An 18,217-nucleotide genomic window follows, 5' to 3' on the forward strand; every position below is an offset into this window, starting at 1 on the left:
CAACTGACTGCATCAGGCTCACCCAGATTATCAAGGATAATCTCCTTTACTTAAAGGCAACTGGTTATAGATGTTCATCGCACCTGCAAAATACCTTCAAAGCAACATCCGGCTGACTGTTGGAGTGAATAACCAGGGATACATGCCCCTCACACTGGGTAGCACACTGTGGCCTGCTCCATGAGAAAGTCCCCTTGAAAGCACTCATTGGCCATCAGGCCTGAAGAATCCTCTGAACTCTCAGATTTATAACTATCAGGGCTCCATCAGAGGTCCTCACATGGCAGGGTGTAAGTTAGGCCAGAATCTGAAAACCACACCTAACACCTAAAAATACAATATGGAGAAGCTCTATGCAGAACACCCTTCATGCAAAATACCTTTGCCAGCTCCTTACATAAATGAATATTTCATCTGCCTTCATTTAAAAACAAAACAGAAGAAAGAATTAAGTGCCAACAGCTAAAACCAAAAAGATAAACATAAAGCTCATTTACCTGCCCTCAGAACCGAATGTGAACAAAATAAAAGGAAGGCACTACAACAGATGAGAGTTAGATCTAGAAAGCAAATCAGGAGGTCTGATCCACAGAATCAAACACAACTTCTTCAAAAAGACTAGGACATACAAACTTTGGGCAAGGTTGCTTGAGAGAGAAAGCAAGAGCACAAGTAAACACCATCAGCAACAAAACAGGGCATCTAAATACAGATGGATTTGAGATTTTACAAATCACAAGTAATATGAGCAACTTTGATGCAATAAATTTGAAAACCTAAATAAAATGGGTATTGCTACGGAAACAAAATTTGCAAATTCTTACAAAAACAAACTATAAAATATACTGGATCTTCAAAAAGTAACAGACCCAGTTTTACAGATAAATTCTACCAAAACTCAAAAGAACAGATAGTTCTTACATTAGAATCCGTACATTAGAGCACAGAAAAGTGGAAAAGCTGCCTAGTTCATTAAACGTGGTACAAAGAACAAGAACTTTAGACCAATGTTACTTAAAAGCACAGATGCAAAACTCCAAACAAAATAGTAGGTTGAGTCCAGCAATAGACTGAAAGAATAATACTCTTTGACCAAAGAGGGTTTATCCCAAGAATTCAGAGATGCCTTATCAGAATATCAATTAATTTGAAATAGTCACATCTTAAAGGAAAGGAAAATCTCAGTATAAACAAGAAAAGTATTCAAAATTCAATACCTATATATATAAGCAAACAAGCAAACCTCTTAGCAAACAAATAGAAAAGTCTCTCTAAACCCAGCAACAAACCATTTTTGGTAATGAAATTGAGAAGCCCTTCTGTTACGGTAAGAACCAACAGAAGGGTATAGGATAGCACCCTTACCACCAACACTATATTGAAAATCTTGGCTAACAAGAAACAAAAAAGGAAAAAATACAGAATTTGAAAAGAGAAACAAAGTGGCACTATATATAACATATCCAATAAAACTAATTTTTAAAAAGTCAGCAAGGTTGCAGATTAATGAGAACAATATTCAAGTATCATTGGCTTTCTTATGCAGTAGTAATTGAGAAAATTAATTAAATACAAACAATAGCAATAAAACTCACAAAATATAAAGGAATTACCCTGATAAAAATTTCGCCAAAGGACATAAAAGAAAACCTTAACAGAGAAAGATGAAATGGAAGGGAGGATTCAACAGTTAAAACAAGTCAATTCTCTCAGAATTAATAAATTAAATGCAACTTCACACAACACCCCAAAAGGATTTTTCATTAAACTTGGCAAACCAGTTCTGAAATTCGTATGGAATGCTACAAATGCAATGTTAGTCAAAACCACTTTGAAAATCCAAGAAAAGATGGTGACCAAACATTAAGACTCATTGTAATTACAGGAATTTTAGAGTATGATTCTAGAACAAAATGGACCCATGCATCCACAGAATGGAATGGCAAGTCCAGGGACAGCTGTGCACCTATAAGAACATGGCACTTGATGGAGGTGGCCTTTGAAATCATCTCGGGCAAGTTGTATATTCATCTGAGAAAAAGAAAAACCAAATTGGATCCCTACCTCATACCAAACACAAATTCTAGATGAATTAAAGATCTAATTTTAAAGTCTAACCTTTAATATCTTTTAAAAGATAATATAGGTATATATCTTCATGGCATCAGGGCAACAGACCTTCTTAAACCTCTATATCCTCCCTTGCCAAACAAAAATAAACCACCACAAACTCCCATTAAAAAAAATTGATAAATTTGATCACACCAAAATGGAAAGGGTGGGAAGATTTCTAATAGCAACAGATAGACAATATTAAAAGAAAAACTAAATATGAGGAGAAATTATTTGCAATGTACATATGTGATGGTTAATATTGAGTGCCAACTTGATTAGACTGAAGGATGCAAAGTATTCTTCCTGGGTGTGTCTGTGAGGGTGTTTGCAAAGGAGATTAACATTTGATCTTGAACTCCTGATCTCAGATGATCCCCCTGCCTTGGCCTCCCAAAGTAAAAAGAAATTAACATTCGAGTTAGTGGACTGGGAGCAGAAGACCTAATCAGCAGCCAGTGTGGCTAGAATAAAGCAGGCAGAAGAAAGTGGAAGGAGTGAACTTGCTGAGTCTTCCAGCCTTCATCTTTCTCCCGTGCTGGGTGCTTCCTGCCCTCAAACATCAGACTCCAAGTTCTTCAGCTTTTGGACTCCTGGACTTACATCAGTGAACTGCCAGGGGCTCTAGGGCCTTCAGCCACAGACTGAAGGCTGCACCATCGGCTTCCCTACCTTTGAGGTTTTGGGACTCAGACTGGCTTCCTTGCTCCTCAGCTTGCAGATGGCCTACTGTGGGACTTTAGCTTGTGATCATGTGAGTCAATACTCCTTAATACACTCATTTTCATATACACACATTTCCTATTAGTTTCAGTAATCCTATTGAAATGGGCTATCTGATGATCCCAGACCCTTGTGGGAGTTGAGAGATTCTGAGACCAAGATGAACTAAACACAGGGAGAGTCAGAACATGGAAGCCAGGCTGACTGTGGGTGCTTGTGAATGTTTGGTATAAGGTAGGGATCCAATTTGGTTTTTCTTTTTCTCAGATGAATATACAACTTGCCCAAGGTCCCTCTAGAGAACCCTGACTAATACAACACAGAACAAGACTGGTACCTGGAACATATATAAATAACTCCTAAAAACCTGTGAGAAAAAGATAACAATAGATAAATGGGCAAAAAATATAAAGCAGCAATTTATAAAAGAGGAAACATAAAAAGTCAGCAGATGCATAAAAATATAATCAACTTCACCAATAACCAAGGGAGAGCATATTAAAATGAGATACCTTTTTCCACCCATTAGCCTGGAAAATTGTGATAAGTTTGAAAATATAAAGAGGTGTGGTAACATTCTGAGAACATGAACTAGGGCAGCCACACTAAAGGGCACATGGCAAGATCTATAAAATGAAACGTGGGCATACTGTACGATCCAAAATCCAAGTTTACCCTAGAGAAACACCATCCACATATGGTACACAGTACCATGAGAGTATGACAATGTTCATTCTAACAATGCTGAGTAAGAAACTGGAAACTACCCAAATGTCCATCAACTGGGGAATGCCTAAAGTACATACATTTATATGATGACCAATTCACATTATAAATATTATAGATCTTAAGACTATGTTGAGTAAAAAAGTTGCAGTGTGGGCCAGACGCGATGGCTCATGCCTGTAATCCCAGCACTTTGGGAGGCCGAGGTGGGTGGATCATCAGGTCAACAGATCAAGACCATCCTGGCCAACATGGTAAAACCCCGTCTCTACTAAAAATACCAAAATTAGCCGCACGTGATGGCAGGCATTGTAGTCCCAGCTACTCGGGAGGCTGAGGCAGGAGAATCATTTGAACCCAGGAGGCAGAGGTTGCAGTGAGCCGAGATTGCACTACCGCATTCCAGCCTGGTGACAGAGCAAGACTCCATCTCAAAAAAAAAAAAAAGTTGCAGTGTGTTATGTGCAATATCCACCCGTAGAATAACCCACAACGTTATAGTTCCTATATGATCATGTATCATACAATAATTGAGGGTGATGGTGAAAGGGGTCATATTTATGCACATGGGCTGCCTCATCTGCACATCATCTGTCCACATTCATCATCCCCACAGCACAGAGGGCATATGAAGTTCAGACTATGAATGAGGGTGAATAGTTTGGGACAAGCCCCTTTTGCCGTCTCTTTCTCTTCCACAGGGGCGTAAAAATGTCCACAGCAAGGTCCCAGGCAGCCTCTGTTGGGGATTCCCTGAAAGATAAACTCCTCCTGGTTATACTCCTTTCCTAAGTGCGGTACTAGCTTACTGCCTGCTACAGCCAATGGCTACGTGCACATGTGAATTCACTCAGCAAACATGTATTGAGTTCCCACCCCATGCCAGGTCCTATATTAGGTGCTTTGTTGAACAGCAAGTCTAGTCCTCCAAGAGTTTACAGTCTCCTTTGAGAGACAAGTAGACAAAGAATTATAATGCAGTGTGCTGAGCTACTCCAGCAAGAGGTGTCATCAGAGCGCCACCAGCTGGGCGATGTTTGGGGCGTTCAAAATGGGGTGGGGGGCAGGGTTAGCTAAACTCAATGGCTAGCAGGCCAAAGCCAGTGACAACACTATCTCTCACCAGCGGTGGTGGGGAAGTGTCGAGGACCACAGCACTTCACGGCTGTTTCCTCTTACAACCCTCTCTGAATACAGCCTCCTTCTTCAGAACAGCCAATGCTACAGATGATCAAGGAGCAGTTCCAGGGGTCCCTCCTTAATACAAATGACCTTCATAAGCACCCATAGTCAGCCTGGCTTCCATGTTCTGACTCTCCCTGTGTTTAGTTCATCTTGGTCTCAGCATCTCTCAATTCCCACAAGGGCCTGGGATGATCAGATAGCCCATTTCAATAGGATTACTGAAAAGGAAAGAATTTTTACTCAGTTTTCCAAAATTACTTCCCAAAAAAGCATCGAGTGTTTCCCTAGCAACTTTGGTAACAAATATTCATATGCTGGTCACAGGCAGAAGATTCCCAAGTGACTGCTTGGCTCCTATGATAGATGGAGGCTGGAACACATGTCAGGTAGAGGGGCCCTCATGACTGCCAGAGCTCACAGCTGACACTTTGCTGTGCTACGATGTATTGTGTACACCACATAATCAGGGGTATGTCAGAGCTTGGGAAATTTAAAAAAGCATTCAGTATGATTCTCTCCATTAGCTAGACAATCAACAAAACCACCAGAAATGTTATGAGGATCATGTTGTTCATATTATACTTAGGAAACTCGATGAAAAAAAAATACTTTCCTTAAACTGTTAAACACCTTTTAAAACATCTTCTTTCTTTAAAAGATAGGAAGGTGTTCTCAAAACCTTACAGGGAGAAAGAAGAGCTAAGTTAGTTTGTTCTCACATTCCAGACAGAAAAATGAATAGCGAAAGATTCAGTCAGTGTCCCAAGGTCAAGTAGAGAGGCATTTCAAGAGCAAAGCACTCAGCCTTGATACTCCACACCCATCTCTGACGAACACCAGAGTCCTGAAATACACAGACGCCTCTAGAGCAGGCTGACGGCTGGAGAGATAAGCGTGTCTCCCTCGGTCCACTCTCTTCTCCATTTTTCTTTCCCTAACCCAGCACCCCACTAGGATAAGTCTCCAAGGCCCACTGGGGTGGGGAGTTCACCCCATTCAGTAGAGTATGGCAAAGTCCTAGACTTGGAGTTTTCTCAGAATCTTCTGAGAGACTGAGTCTTGGGAACGTATTTCCTCCATCACGAAACTCAGCCAGCTGTATTAGTTTTTCATGGAGGCTTTCAGGTCCCAAATTCTGTGGTACTTCAGGAGATACTCTGTGGACCAGGAAGCGTCCTCCACCCTGTAAAAGACCTGGTTCCACTCGTCCTGTGTCTCTGACACTGATATAATGTAGTCTGGAAGGAGTAGTTTTATTTATCTGAGGATCTGTTTCCTTGTCATTAAATGGCAATGTGTCTAACGCCTCTGCCTACTTCAGAAACACCTTGAAGGTCTATGAGACATCAAGCTAAAAAGCTCTTTTTTGCTTTTTACACAAAGAGGCTTAATAGACAAAACAGAGTAACATGGCAGACAGCTCACAGACATATCACATCCTGCTTAAAATCCAAGGTTTCCAGAGTGAGGGAAAGAGGACCAATCAGAGACTCTTGTACAGTCATTTCCTAGGTAACACTTGAACTGACAAACAAATCCTACGGTAAGCAGAAGATGGAAAGGATAAGCCGCCCGTGCTTCCAGAGGTTTACATGGTTAGCACCCTCCAGCCCATGCCACCTGCTGGCACTTCATGGGTGTTTCTGGCAACTGCATGAGATCAGCTGTGGTTCCGCAAAGGCTCCTCTTGCTATCTGCCTCTGGTGACAGCTGTTATATTTAGCCTACTATTTACACTTTCCCCTCCTATCATACACTTTGTCTTCTTCTTATTGTCTACAGCATCAATTGTAGCAGTGAGGTCAACATCTCAAGTACTGAGTGTATGTGTCACAATCAGGAAAATAAAACCTCACTTCACAGCACCTTACAATATTTAGCCTACAAGGACCTGAGCAGAATTCCCATTTGGCTTAGCAACGGGAGATGGTTTGTGGCCAACCACGCTCCCTGGGTGCACCCAAACTGCACATACTCAAAGTGTACACCTTGACTAGCATTAAAATATCTTAATTATGATTAATATAATTAACAGACTAACATATCTGTAACTGTCACCAAAAGCCAGAGACTATTTCCATCACCCCCAAAAGTTTTCCTATGATTCTTTAATAATTCCTTCCTCCCTCCACCTCTAGCCTCAGGCAACTAGTGACAGTCTGCTTTCTGTCACTATAGTTTGTACATAAAATTTTAAGTAAATAGAGTCATATAGTATTAAATATACACTCCTTTTTGCCTTGCTTCTGGTACCCACTTCACTATTTTGAGACCCACCCACATCACTGCATGGGTCAATAGTGTCCTTCAACCCCCGAGCAGTCTTCCACTGTGTGAATGCACCATGATTTCTCTGTCCATTCACCTGCTGACACACATATGGGTTGTTTCCAGTTTTTGACATTAGAAATTAAACTGCAATAAACATGTGTGTAGGAGTCTTTGTGCAGATATATATTTTCATTTCCCTCGGGTAAATACCGAACGATGGATGGCTAGGTCCTACACTAAATGGATATTTGACTTTTTAAGGAAACTGGATTGTTTTCTAAAGCAGCTGTCACATTTCACTCTCTCACCATCACAGCATAAGCGTTCCAGATGCTCCACATAAATTTTGGGTTTTGGGGGTTTATATTTTAATTTTGGATATTCTAATGGATGTGTAGTGGTTTAATTTCTAATCCCACAATGACTACAGTAATGTTGAGTATATTTTCATGTGCTTCTTGGCCATTTATCTTCTCTTGTAAATTATCTGTATAAATCATATAAGTCCATTTTCTTATTGGGTTGTTTGCCTTAAGCTATTCTTTACATATTCTGGATACCAAACCTTTGTCTGATATATATATATGCATATGCTGTCTGTGCTATCTTGTCATTTTCTTAATGGTGTCTTGGAAGAGCAAAAGTCTTTTATTTTGATGAAGTCCAATTTTCAATTCTTTTTTTTTTTTTTTTTGACTTATGGTTCAAGCTTTTGGTGCCATATCTTTCTTTTTTTGGGGGCGGGGGGGAGACGGAGTCTCGCTCTGTCACCTAGTCTAGAGTGCAGTGGCGTGATCTGAGCTCACTGCAACCTCCGTCTCCGGGGTTCAAGCAATTCTCCTACCTCAGCCTCCCAAGTAGCTGGGATTACAGGCACCTGCCCCACCACGTCCAGCTAATTTTTTCATTTTTAGTAGAGACAGGGTTTCACCATGTTGGCCAGGCTGGTCTTGAACTCCTGACCTCAGGTGATTCGCCCGCCTTGGACTCCTGAAGTGCTGGGATTACAGGCGTGAACCACCGCGCCTGGTCTTTTGGTGCCATGTCTAAGAAAATTTTGCCTATCCCAAGGTTGCAACAATTCTCTCTTTAGTTTTCTTCTAGAAGTTGTATAGTTTCAGGTTTTACATGGAGGCTTATGTTCCATTTTGAGTTAGCTCTTGAATAAGGGTTGATGCCCATTTTTGTCCATATGGCAACCTGGATGATCCAGCACCATTTGTTGAGGAGACTTTCCTTTCTCCTATTGAGTTACCTTGGCACCTCTGTCAAAAACCACTTGACTAGATACGTGTAGGTCTATTTCTGGATTAGATCTTCTCCTTGTGTGAGGACGTCCTTAGGAGTACAAAGACAGTATGAAGTCCAGAAATAGACCTACGCATATCCCCCACCGGAACTGGGCGCTGATGAAAGTGGATTATTAACAGACAGAAGGGAGGGAGAGTGCCGCCCCCCGCACCCCACACACATTCTCTCTCCTTTCCGTCTGTTAATAATCCACTTTCATCAGTGCCCAGTTCTATTCTGTTTAGAAGTTGGTAGGTTCTTGCTCTAGGATAAATGAAAAGGTCAGTCTTGCTGAGGAAATGGAACTATCTTGTCTTGAGTAACAAGCGTTAAGATGGCACTGACAGTCTGGCACAATGATTTCTGCTTCTCTGCGCTGTGCTGAGGAGGTGGTAATGGGCAGATGTTGAGGGTTGTTACTACATATGATTGTTTTTAAAAACTATTAATTAATAAAACTCCAAATTAAACTCAGAGTTACACATGACAGCATGTCATACTAGAGGATGAATCTTTCCACTGCTGATGGCGGATCTCAGAATCATACGTGATGCTCAAGAAGGAGCCTGCAGCATCACCCATCCTGAACTGAGAAGAGCGTCCCGAAGGCTTTTCCTGGACTGTTCAATACAGCCTAATCTTCTAGAACTAGAGGCGCCAAAAGGCCCACCAACCTGCTTGAAGCCTCTCCTCTACCCCAACGGCCATGATGTAAGCCAACATTCCTTTCATAGTCATATGCTAAGCACATTCGCTACATCTTTTTATTTTCTTAACCATCCTACACAGAAGTTACCATTATTATTTCCATGTTACAAAGAAGCTGAGGCAGAGAAAGATTAAATGGCCAGTTAGGACGTGGCAGGGTTGGGCTTTCTCCTGGGCATCCTTAACCTCTATGCACCGGGGCCCCCAGGCACCCACTGGTGCCAAGAGAACCCTCAGGAACTCACTCCCACGGGTGAGGCACTTGCTTCAGAAGACCTGCGGCAGACACACTGACTGCGTGGGCAGCAATCCTGGGACACCGTTCACGTGGGCGTCCCCTTTACTGCTGCTGCCCAGGTTCTCCCTCCGTCTGTCTGTTAAACGTTTCCTGCCTCCAAAGGGATGCCATGAAGAATCTACTGCCAAGGCAGGCTGGGGGAAGGCGGGGATTGAACTTGGATGTGTCAAAAGGGAGGCAAAGGAAAGGATGAGTGTCTTCAGAGATCACTTTCACGAGTGGCAAAGTCAGGGAAGGGGCTGGAAGTCAATACCTGGGAAGGTGGCTTGGCCACAAGTGGCTAGGAGACACTGAAAAAGAAGGCATGCGTGCAGAAGCCACATTTCCAAGGAGGAAAGGAGGAGGGAGCTCAGAGAGTTCAGGCTGGGAGAGGAGAGGTCCTGAGTGGGAGGGAAGGATGAGTGAGAGGACAAATGGCACGCTGTACTGAAGCCAAGGGTGTGGGGAGAAGGCAGGCGAGGCTGTCTCCATCCTCCTCAAGGCAAAACTCACTGAGCGCGTGATAATAAATGGCTGAAGAACATATCAATCACTCCTGACACGCCAAGCTATAGGCTGAATGCTGAGCACGGTGCATATACAGAAGCCTGCGATGAAAGAATCACAGTCCCCGCTGCAGGTGGGAAATCCCTGAGAAAAGTTCTTGGCTGGGGCTTCCAAATCGTTACACAAAATTCTGAAAGGCCACTGCTTTGGCCTGAGCTCCTGCACTAGGCCCCAACAGACCAGACCAAACCAGAATGGAGTCGCTCATGCTAAATGCCACATAATCAAACTGAAACTTTCAGGAAGCAGACAGATCCCAAAACAGACTATTTTTTCCTGAAAATGGAAGATTCCAGTCTACCTAAGTGAGTGTCACAAGAAAGTCCCCTCTGCTATAATTCATACAAAAAAAGTAATTTAAAGTAACCCAATGTTAACCAGTCTGCTTTTCTTCTATTTTTGTTTCCTTGTTCCCACCGCATGAAGCCCACTCTTCTGCCATTGCCCCAGGAAGCTCCCATCCCATGTTACAGAATGGAGGATTCCCCGATTCACCAACTATGAATAGAAGTTGGTTAGATCTATAACAAAATTTGTTGTAATTTCACAAAATCCAAGCCTTAAATATCTTTTTTTTTTTTTTTTTTTTTTTTTTTGAGATGGAGTCTTGCTCTGTCACCCAGGCTGGAGTGCAATGGCACAATCTTGGCTCACTGCAACCTCCACCTCTGGGGTTCAACCGATTCTCCTGCCTCAGCCTCCCAAGTAGCTGAGATTACAGGTGCCTGCCACCACGCCAGCTAATTTTTGTATTTTTAGTAGGAACGTGGTTTCACCATATTGGCCAGGCTGGTCTCAAACTCCTGACCTCAAGTGATCTGCCCGCCTCAGACTCCCAAAGTGCTGGGATTACAGATGTGAGCCACCATACCCGGCCCCAAACCTAACATATCTTTGACAAGAGTTCTATTTCCAGTTTTGCTTAGGAGCGTGGAATCCCATCTGAGGCTCCTGCAGGAACACCAGCGACCTCCACAGGTCCGGCAGAGCCAGCCTGGCCTCAAGAGCACGACGCACCAGGAAACACGTGTTGAATGGATGCACCAGTGAACAGAAAAGGCCACCTTGCCCGAGCCACAATCCACGGGGACTGGAGACCAAATGACGCTAACTACTGCAGGGAAACGAACAACTGAAAGGGGCCCCTTTTATCGCTGGAGGGAAGCTGCTTGGTTCTAGTGAATGGGAAGGAATTTCAGGCAAAAACTCAGGGAGGAGACAGACAAGGAGAACTTGGAAGGGGAACCTTACTAATTAAGACAGAGAAAACAAAATTTTGCTAAGCATCATTTCTGACTTACAACACAAAGTCATTTTTCCTTTCTTCCTTTTCCCTCCTCCTTTGCTCTCCCTATTCCTTCCTCTTTCTACCCAGAGACTCTCATGTAAACAGGACACAAAAGTATGACAGAGACCACAGGTGCACACAGACCCTGTGGCCTTCTCTGCAGCTCTGCCTGGAAGCGCCTCCCCTTCCTGCACCTCCTCCCACAAGGCGCCTGCCTTGCCCACAACCTCCCTTCCTTCATATGTCTCATGGAGTGTCTGCTTACTGGGGAAGGTCCCCACATACCTCCCCCTACTCCAGGCTTGACAAAAAAGCTCCTCTGCGTTCTCACGTGATCGTGTCTATTATAGCTGTTATCACTATATATTTAATGCAGCAGCTAATGAGTCTCTCCCCAACTGAGCTCCCTGGGAGCAAAAGCCAAGTCCTCTAAGAAGGGCTTTGCAGTGCAATGCAAAAACTCTAGGCATTATTGCTATTTGACTCTGAATCCCAAGTGCCTAGACAGAGGGTTGGTCTGGAGATGAGCAATCAAATGGTAGCAATTATTAGTATCAACATATGGTCATGTATTATTTATTGCCAACATGTGACTGTTTATTACTGTAATTATAATGATAATCAGCATTATTGCCACATGACCACTTAAGGAGCCGGGGCCCAGACACTGGCCAAGAGCCCAAGGTGAGGAGGTCACGGTCCACTCAAGGCAAAGGGCGCTAATGAGCTGGTCATCGATTAGGACACAGAGACAGTTCAAGGGCAAGGACAGGACTCCTAGAACCTTGGCTTCAGAAACAGTATCATCTTCCTCCTTTGTAAAGCGTGTGACCCTTATAAAGCATTTCTACACTCATTATCACATCATTTGCTCCTCACAGTTCTGTTGTGGAGTAGTGGGTACTGTGTCCATTGTCGTCATGAGGAAACTTGCTCAGAGAAGAAGAGTGATTTGCTAAAAGTCACTTGGCCAGGGAGGGGTGGGTTAGGCCTAGAGCTCAGGTCTTCCAATGGTGTGTTCAGCATTCCCCAGGACACTGACCCACAGAGAGCTGCAGCTGCCTGAAGCCCAAGAGAGAGCAATACAAGCTCCATCCAGGGACCCCACAAGGCCAAGCATCAGAGAAGCCACAACTGGACATGTTGAGATGGTGCTCAGGAGCCGAGTCTGAAATGACCTCTGGACACTATCTGGGGCAACTTGATTAGCAATTCAGAAACTTCCAAAGGCAGAAGAGCAGCCGCCGCCACAGAAGGGCTGTCCTCTACTGCCGATTCTCCTAACGAACTGTTCATCTGATTCTTATCATAAGCCTTGGACGGAGGTGCCATCTACATTTTACCTAAGAGGAGACCCAGGGTCAGGGTGACGGCATCACTTGCATGCGGTCACACAGGTAAGAAGAGGCAGAGAGTGCCACACCTTGGGCAGGTGCACCCACGCCCAAGCCCTCCCTCAGGCTCAGCAGCTTCACTCCAGCACCACCCTCCATGTACCTCACACATCCTACCCTCCCCTCACCCCACACTGTCCTGCTGCAGCCTCCACCGACGCCTGGTGCACTTGCATGTGGGCTTTCTTTCGGTTGTTGTTTTTTTTTTTTTTTTTTTTTGGGAGATGGAGTCTTGCTCTGTCACCCAGGCTGGAGTGTAATCTGGTTCAAGTGATTCTTCCGCCTCAGCCTCCTGAGTAGCTGGGATTACAGGCATTCACCACCAAGCCTGGCTAATTTTTTTTTTTTTTTTTTGTATTTTTAGCAGAAACGGGGTTTCACCATGTTAGCCAGGCTGGTCTTGAACTCCTGGCCTCAGGTGATCTGTCTGCCTCGGCCTCCCAAAGTGCTGGGATTACAGGCATGAGCCACTGCACCCGGTTGGCATGTGGGCTTTCAAGAGACAAGGCACTGCCCCCCCCACCCCCCCACCCAGTCAGCAGCACAGAACGAAGGGGCCCTGTGGAAAGGGGGATAGGTGGCAGGAGCAGCCAGAAAGGCTGGGAACAGGAGGGCCAGCTGGGGGCCTGCACATCCTTCCACTTTGGGACAGCCCTCGGCAGTGCTGCCCTCAGGAGTGTGGGGAGCAGACAGACGGGAGGCCGGAGCCAAAATGCCAATGGGCAGCAGGGTCCTAAAGGCCGCATAGGCCAGGGCCAAGACAGCCCTGGACGAGGAGACCAGGTTCTAATCCAGGCTCTGCTACCACCCAGCTGACGACCTCAGGAAGATCTCTTCAGCTTTCAGAGCCCCTGGGTCCTCGAGGAAAGGAGAAGCTCACCACCTGCCCCTTCTTACCACAGCCAGGCGTGACTGGTGGGGTGAAAACAGGAAGAGCAAGATACTGCTTTTAAAACAACCCATATTAATATACGCATCACTGTGGAATGGTTAAGACATCATATACTATTTTTACTTGTTAATTAAAAAAATAACAATAACTAAATTAAAAAGATGCAGTCCGTATAAGGAGTAAGGAAAGGATCCAGTTTCAGCTTTCTGCTTATGGCTAGCCAATTTTCCCAGCACCATTTATTAAATAGGGAATCCTTTCCCCATTTCTTGTTTCTCTCAGGTTTCTCAAAGATCAGATGGCTGTAGATGTGTGGTATTATTTCTGAGGACTCTGTTCTGTTCCATTGGTCTATATCTCTGTTTTGGTACCAGTACCATGCTGTTTTGGTTACTGAAGCCTTGTAGTATAGTTTGAAGTCAGGTAGTGTGATGCCTCCAGCTTTGTCCTTTTGACTTAGGATTGTCTTGGCAATGCGGGCTCTTTTTTGGTTCCATATGAACTTTAAAGCAGTTTTTTCCAATTCTGTGAAGAAAACCCATTGGTAGCTTGATGGGGATGGCATTGAATCTATAAATAACCTTGGGCAATATGGCCATTTTCACGATATTGATTCTTCCTATCCATGAGCATGGTATGTTCTTCCATTTGTTTGTGTCCTATTTTATTTCACTGAGCAGTGGTTTGTTCAAGATGGATTAGAGACTTAAATGTTAGACCTAATACCATAAAAACCCTAGAAGAAAACCTAGGTAGTACCATTCAGGACATAGGCATGGGCAAGGACTTCATGTCTAAAACACCAAAAGCAACGGCAGCAAAAGCCAAAATTGACAAATGGGATCTCATTAAACTAAAGAGCTTCTGCACAGCAAAAGAAACTACCATCAGAGTAAACAGGCAACCTACAGAATGGGAGAAAAGTTTTGCAATCTACTCATCTGACAAAGGGCTAATATCCAGAATCTACAAAGAACTCAAACAAATATACAAGAAGAAAACAAACAACCCCATCAAAAAGTGGGCAAAGGATATGAACAGACATTTCTCAAAAGAAGACATTCATGCAGCCAACAGACACATGAAAAAATGCTCATCATCACTCGCCATCAGAGAAATGCAAATCAAAACCACAATGAGATACCATCTCACACCAGTTAGAATGGCAATCATTAAAAAGTCAGGAAACAACAGGTGTTGGAGAGGATGTGGAGAAATAGGAACACTTTTACACTGTTGGTGGGATTGTAAACTAGTTCAACCATTATGGAAAACAGTATGGCAATTCCTCAAGGATCTAGAACTAGATGTACCATATGACCCAGCCATCCCACTACTGGGTATATACCCAAGGATTATAAATCATGCTGCTATAAAGACACATGCACACGTATGTTTATTGTGGCACTATTCACAATAGCAAAGACTTGGAATCAACCCAAATGTCCATCTGTGACAGACTGGATTAAGAAAATGTGGCACATATACACCATGGAATACTATGCAGCCATAAAAAAGAATGAGTTTGCGTCCTTTGTAGGGACACGGATGCAGCTGGAAACCATCATTCTTAGCAAACTATCACAAGAACAGAAAACCAAACACCGCATGTTCTTACTCATAGGTGGGAACTGAACAATGAGCTCACTTGGACTCGGGAAGGGGAACATCACACACAGGGGCCTATCATGGGGGGGAGAGGGGGGAGGGATTGCATGGGTGGGGAGTTATACCTGATATAAATGATGAATTGATGGGTGCTGACGAGTTGATGGGTGCAGCACACCAACATGGCACAAGTATACATATGTAACAAACCTGCACGTTATGCACATGTACCCTAGAACTTAAAGTATAATAATAAAAAAGAAAGAAAGAAAGAAAGAATGAGAACATGAAAATAAATAAATAAACAAATAAATAAAAATAATAATAAAAAAATAAAAAGATGCAGTCCGGGAGGCAGAGGGTCAGTAGTGTCATGGATTTCTGGAACCTGCTTATTTTAATTAAAACTATCCTTTCATGCTAAAATAAACAAAAATAAAGCAGCCTATTAGTAAAAAGAAAGCACTATTACTACCATCGTGGCACAGGCCACACACGTCCCGGCTCCAGAACTGCAGTTTCAGAGACGGCTCTGTGGATCTGTTTCATGAACCACCTGCAGGTTGAGAGGCAGCAGCCTGAGGCCATTTGCCCACACAGCCCTGGAGCAGAGTCCCCAGGTCCTGTTCCAGGTCCCCAGAGAGCCAGCCGGCCTGATTGCTCCAGCAAAACCCTGAGGGGCAGGAAACAACACTGAGGCTCAGAGTCAACCAACTTCACAGTTGGGAAATTCCAATTGCACAGCTCTCTTACTCAAAACTTACCCATTCCTGCAATTATTCCCACTCTGAGCACTGTGCAGCAAAATCGAAAAGAAGGCTGCCAAGGGAACAGGGCTGGGGAAGGGAAGACACTGTTTCTGACAGAATCTACAGTCACAACTGGACAGAAATCTCACATAAAACGCAGTTCTGCAGCTGAGACTAAGGGGGAGGTGTCACTCGGAGCTAAGTCTGTGACGCGGAGACCGTAAGCACCAGTCTCCCTGGTTTCGCCCAGATCCTACCCTCACAGCCTGGTTTCTGCAGAAGCAGCAAACTCCTCGTGTGCAACCCGGAGGCACACTTTATTTAACCTGCGTGAAATTATCCACCCACTCTCAACCAGAGTTTTCAAAAATGTTTAATTAGTTGCCAATTGACTCACATTAAACACAGGTTTCCACTTCGTCTTTAACACTCGGAAGACCTGCTGATGAGTCTTCCGTATGGCCCACATTCCAGCATGACATCTCCAGAGGAGACCAGGCCCTTCATCCAGACACGCACACCTCAGTTGCCACAGACCCGGCCAGTTTCTCCTATTTTTGCTTCAGAGCTGGCTTACAGGCATTTGAGTTTGTGACTCCTATTTGAGATGAAGCATTGTGCACAAATGCACATTTTGGATTACTGCAGGCCAGAGGTCGGGGGCCTGGCTGTCACCTGTTAGCTTCTATAAACCTCTAGCGTAGAGCAAGGGAACAAGAAGACCCAGGATGGAGACACGGCCAGCCACCACCTGGCAGCATTTACCTGGCCCCATGGGCCACTCAGCCCTCAGCCGAGGAGGGGGCCTTCCCCTCTGGGGACAGGAGCTCACACAGCTTGAAAGCTCCCTAGTTAACAACTCTGAAGGCTTAAACAAAACCACCAGCAAAACCATCTTGTATCGCTTCTCCAGAGTTCTGACGAGATGACCATAAACGGGTGTGATTTTTAAATCCCACACCAACAATAGATGAATGGATAAAGAAAATATGGCATATATACACAATGGAATACAATTCCGCCATAAAAAAGGGTGAAATCCTGTCATTCACTACAACACAGATGGAACTGGAGGTCATTATGTTAAGTGAGATAAGCCAGACACATGAAGACAAGCATCATCTGTTCTCATTCATGTGCCAGCCAGAAAAAGGTGATTGTGTAAAGGTAAAAGCAAAACAGAGGATACCAGAGAGGGAAGGGAGGGACTTGTTAAAGGAAACAAAATGACAGCTAGATAGGAGGAGTAACTTCTAGTGTTCTAAACCATTACAGGATGACTAAACGATAATATATTATATAGGTTATAATTCTATAATATATAACATATTATATAGCTAGAAGGGGGATATCGAATGTTCCCAACACAGAAATAATAAATGTTTGCGATAATGGATATGCTAATTCACTAATTACCCTAATCTGATCACTCTACATAGTATGTATCAAAACATCACTATGTACCCCAAAAATATGTATCATTATTGTCAATTTAAAAAAACAAGTGAAATAAATGTTTACAATCCCATACAATGTATCAACGGTGCAGAGGGCATGGGTTCTGTAAGGACAGGCACAACCCCAGAATCTTCAGCGTCTCTGAACCCAGGTGAGGCTGGGTGTCGGACATGTACACCTTGAGAGGGAATTTAAGTCGGTGAGCTGCTTCTCTTAAGAATCTTTGCACTGTGGGATAATAAGAGATTGCTCTCAGTTAAAAGTGGTTCAGCTGTCGGGAGAATAACAAGGAGAGCCACTACAAGGGCCGTGAGCACAGCCAGCCATTCCCTATCACGTGAGCCCTGCTGGAAATTAATTTTTAATGCCTAAATAAATGAATGTGACAACTGGCATAGTGCAGAAAATTCCCACCAATAAACACTTCTCAGAGTTGAGGCCTATTTGCAATGCCTATAAAACACAGATGTTTCCTGACTGACATCTAACATGTATAATCACACTTGGCACCGTCATATTTTACCTAAGGTTCAGATTCTGACTGAGTGAAATGCAGGCTAGTAAGTCTGATGGAGGAGGAGGATGTGAGAGTCCCATATGCCAGGCAACCAGGGAGACTGGTAAGTAGGAGATTGAAGAGCACAGGACTGTAATGAATGGTAATATCTGCTCGAGCTATCTCTGCTTCTGAAAAAGACTAAATACTACAAATAGGTACATTCCTATCCCCATATCCATTTTTCCTCCCTGTCACTGAGATGTTAGAGAGTAAGCACTGGCCAACTATGGTGACAAATAACAGTTAAAATCCTGGGGGATCATTGAAGGGATGACTCTAATCATTTACAAGGGAGGGAGAAAAACAACTTAAAGCAGCCACTTTCATGCCTCTACTAAACGGAGGAGAATGTCTCCCCTCACGTTCATCTTCCCTATAAAAACACACATACACACACATACATGCAATAC

The 18,217-nt window shown here is 43.8% G+C and overlaps 1 protein-coding gene across 1 annotated transcript in view; it reads right to left on the reverse strand.

The window, feature by feature from the left end:
* TMEM163 (transmembrane protein 163) overlaps positions 1-18,217 on the reverse strand; it is a 268,565-nt gene that overhangs the window by 29,913 nt on the left and 220,435 nt on the right. The window lies entirely within an intron of this gene.

This window comes from Piliocolobus tephrosceles, chromosome 11 (assembly GCF_002776525.5).
Source record: "Piliocolobus tephrosceles isolate RC106 chromosome 11, ASM277652v3, whole genome shotgun sequence".
Taxonomy (NCBI): Eukaryota; Metazoa; Chordata; class Mammalia; order Primates; family Cercopithecidae; genus Piliocolobus; species Piliocolobus tephrosceles.